The sequence below is a fragment of the Mastomys coucha genome, unplaced genomic scaffold (genome assembly GCF_008632895.1).
Source record: "Mastomys coucha isolate ucsf_1 unplaced genomic scaffold, UCSF_Mcou_1 pScaffold3, whole genome shotgun sequence".
Lineage (NCBI taxonomy): Eukaryota > Metazoa > Chordata > Mammalia > Rodentia > Muridae > Mastomys > Mastomys coucha.
Window position 1 is genome coordinate 13,292,438 of NW_022196909.1, and position 3,738 is coordinate 13,296,175.

Sequence of the window (3,738 nt, forward strand, 5' to 3'; positions counted from 1 at the left end):
GGAGGAGGAGAAGGAGAAGAGAAGGAGAAGGAGACGAGAAGGAGAAGAGAAGGAGAAGAGAAGAAGGAGAAGGAGAAGGAGAAGGAGAAACAGAAGAACCTGTTGTTTCCACTCCTTACTGTGGCAGGAGACCATGGTGTTGAGAGAGAAAGGGATGAGGTTGTTACATTCTTTTAAGGCTGGGCGTTTTCTGGATAATTTGTTTTTTGAAAGAGAATTAATTGATCAATACTGAAAGGTATGCATTTTACATGCTTCCTTCCTATCTAGTCACATGGGGTATATGAGATTATCAGAGCATATATAGTTATCTGGAAGTGTAAAGATACAGAGGGCTATCACGAGTTCTGTGAAGTATGTACATTTTCCTGGAGTGGCAGAGTCCATATTTATATGCGGCACATAGTGTAGTTACATGAGGTAGATATGCTTATCTGAAGTTATCTGGAGCCTATATCAAGTTACCTGGAACGACCTGGAGAGAAGGTGCTGAGAAAAAAAAAAAATGATGACTCAAATGTGTGGTGAGCAGGAGAGGTGTTGGAAATATACACAGGTGTATTCCGGGCTGCATGGAGAAGCGTGAATGAATACAGCAGTATTCATCATACCTATAGCCATCCTGTCGGGAAGGGGGCTGTGCTTAAGTTCTGATTAATGATAATGCAAATTTCATCTCTCATCACTCTTGCGCCCAAAGGCCCAAGTTGTTTTGATAGAAGCAAGACCCCCACGCACTCCAAAAGAAAAAAGAAAATCAATGCTCTTTTTTTTTTTTTTTTTTTTTTTTTTTTACACATTCCAGCTTGTCCCTTAAGGGGCAGGAAGTCCTGCGGACCCAGGTGCATTTGGCGGCAGAGCCTGAGGCTGTGTGCCCAGGCTCCTGCACTGCCGATGCCCGGCGCGGCCTCTAGGTGGCGCGGGTGGGTTTGAAGCCAGGGGCCGCCTCTCCGCCCCACTGTTTGTAAACTCGCAGTCCAGGCTGGGAGCAGTCAAGAGAGTTCCCGGGAGCCCTTCAAAATAGAAAGTTAGTGGAGCTGGCAGCAGAGGTGTGCCTGGCCGCTGTCACCCGACTGGCCCCAGGATTGTGGAGCACTGCTTTTGAGAGGACGCCGGTGACCGCCTGGGAAGCCTGCCCCCCATCCCTTACCTGCTCGCCTTCTCCGTAGACCCATCGTCTGCTGGCTGGGAAAATCTGACTTCATTCGGGTACCAGGTAAACCTTGGTCCTTCACTTCTGGTTTTCCGTATTCTTCAACTGTGGACGAAACCGAGGTGTCCTTGGCTAAGGAAGGATCCCGGGCACATTTTTGAAATGCATGTCATTTTTGGGTTGCGTTTGGACAAGCGTTACTGATTACTTGTGTGTCTGTGCTACAAGTTCACAGACTTGAGGTTGTTTCTTTGTTTTGAAGAAAATATCAGAAAACTCATTCTGCTGTTGAGCGCACTTTGGTTAGAGTGCCAAACTGAGTTGCAGACAGTATTTGTGCTACTAAAACACGTGTTGCCGTCTGGGGAGAGGACCGGTGGTTCTCCAACTTGTTCCCAAGATTGCCTCACGGCAAGTGGCATCTGGGGACTTTAGTGACATTCGCCACCTGCCTCTAACCAGGGTAACTCATTGTCCTAAAAGACCGTTCAAGCAGGAGTTTCAATCGAGTCTGAGACCCAATGTCATAGTCCTATGTTGCGGGAGAAGAGGAAGGGAGTGTGGAAGATAGGTCTTTGTGACACTTGAGGTTTTCATTTCTAGCCAAAGGTTTCTTTAGTGTTCCGAGGCCTCTGGGGTAGAAGGGCCTCATTGCAGAGAGTAGAGTTTGATTTTCCAGCCTTTGCAGCATGAAGCTCCCGCAAAGCAAAATGTGTGATCTCAGGGCAGGTGAGGTGACTGCTAGAGGATCCACTCCACATCACCAGGAGACTAAAGCAAGAGAGGTGACAAGGGCTGAAGCCCTGGTCAGTCAGAGTGCTAGACAGTCAGTAGAAAACATGCCTCCTTCAAGACGTGAAATTACAGGAGAGAGAGAGAGAGAGAGAGAGAGAGAGAGAGAGAGAGAGAGAGAGAGAGAGAGAGAAAAGGGGGGGAGTCACCACTTCTTCAGGGGCCACTACCCTGCTGTTTTGAAGTGGCACCTGGTGACATCTTCAGATGCGGAGTGAAGCTGAGGTCTGTTCAAAGTATCAAAGAGTCCAGAAGGCATAAAGGATGGGAAAAGGACAGGGAAGTCCCCCGTGTACAACAGACATTCTAGGTCATGATCGCTTAAAACCTTTAAAGATATGTTTTTGAGAGAGTGGCTTAGGAGGACTTAACGTTAGGAAATGTCCCAAGGACCGCTCCACATAAGCGCCCTCCCTTGAGATGACAGCAGGATGAGGGTGTCGCCTCTCAGCATTCCTTCCTCTGTCCATTTGTGATGGTGTTGTTGGAGGGTCACATTCTTTGCAAGGAAAAACTAAACAGAAATTTATGGAAGTAATATGCCTACTCTCTGGCCACTGTCTGTCTGTTTGTCTGATTGTTCCGTTGGCTGGGGTCTGCTGTCGTTGTCTCGTTTTTGGTTTCTGCTGAAGAGGATCCCACACAGATTCTTTATAATGCTGTACAAACGATTAGCACTCAATAGAAATTGTACTCCGGGTTTTGCATTTGAGTCCTACCCCTGGCTGGTGATCTGCTTGTCTTTGGATGCTGACCAGCTGTGGGGACCAGCTGTAGTCCTCCAGCGTAGGTAGGGAAGAGTGACAGCTGACAGTCTATAGAGGACTGTGCTGCCCAGCCATGAAACTCAGCAGGTTACATGAATGGGGGGCTGGGGGGTGTTAAAGAATATTTTCTATTTTCTGTGAGTCTTTTGAGAGCCACTGTATCTGTGACGATCCGTCAGAGATGTCCTGTCTTCAAGCGGAGCTCAGTGCTGCCCCTGTGAGGCCACCCCACATTGGCTACCCACTGTCCCTAGAATGTAAACCCCAGGGTCGATTCTTTTAACTCTGCAGTATCTTCTAATGAAAAGGTCCCTTAGGTCCCAAGGGGTCATACAGAAGCCAGGTCGCTCACGTTCCTTTCTGGGACTATGAGAGTGTGTTTTGTGGTTTCTAAAGGATGGAATTTATTCTCAAGGAAAGGGCCTGGAACCCAGCTTCAAAGACTTGAGCAAATCTGAAACTCAAATACGGGAGCTATAAACAGGATGGCGCTTTGGCGGCCAGCCCCACTGCTTAAATGGCTCTCAGCCCTAGGCTGGCTTGGTTTCCCCTTACCTTCCCTGGCCTGCCCAGCAGCTTGGTACACAACCCTTAACAGCTCTACTCTGACCTCTGTTCCCTCAATTATCCTAGATGGCACCTGCCTGTGTGTGCTTTGATGCTGTTTTAGCCTTTGCATTAGCTAATTCCACTCACCAATAGCATCATTAATTAGCCCACATTAAACTCACTTAGCAATTAGGAAACAAAAGCGCCAGCCATTGACCTCCGTCATTCACCTACCAGGCAGCCCTTAAATTTGAACATTTTAGGCAAGACTTTTATTTGATCTACGGGATCATTATTTTTTTTTTATTATTTTTAATGAAGCAAAGAGTTCTGGGGAGATGGCTTGAGTGGATAACGCAAGCACAAAGACCAAAATCCAGATCCCCAGAACCCAGATAAAAGCCTGGTGAAGTGGGGTCTCTGGGGCAATAGCTAGACTACTTGAATGATGAGCTCTGGATTCAGCAAGGAGACGGG

General features: G+C 47.6%; 1 protein-coding gene across 1 annotated transcript in view; it reads left to right on the top strand.

The window, feature by feature from the left end:
- Positions 1 to 922: 922 nt before the first annotated feature.
- Edar (ectodysplasin A receptor) overlaps positions 923 to 3,738 on the top strand; it is a 79,443-nt gene continuing 76,627 nt past the window's right edge. The window contains exon 1 of the mRNA XM_031348159.1: positions 923 to 1,216. The gene's annotated coding sequence lies outside the window, so the exon portion shown is untranslated. The remainder of the gene's footprint in view (positions 1,217 to 3,738) is intronic.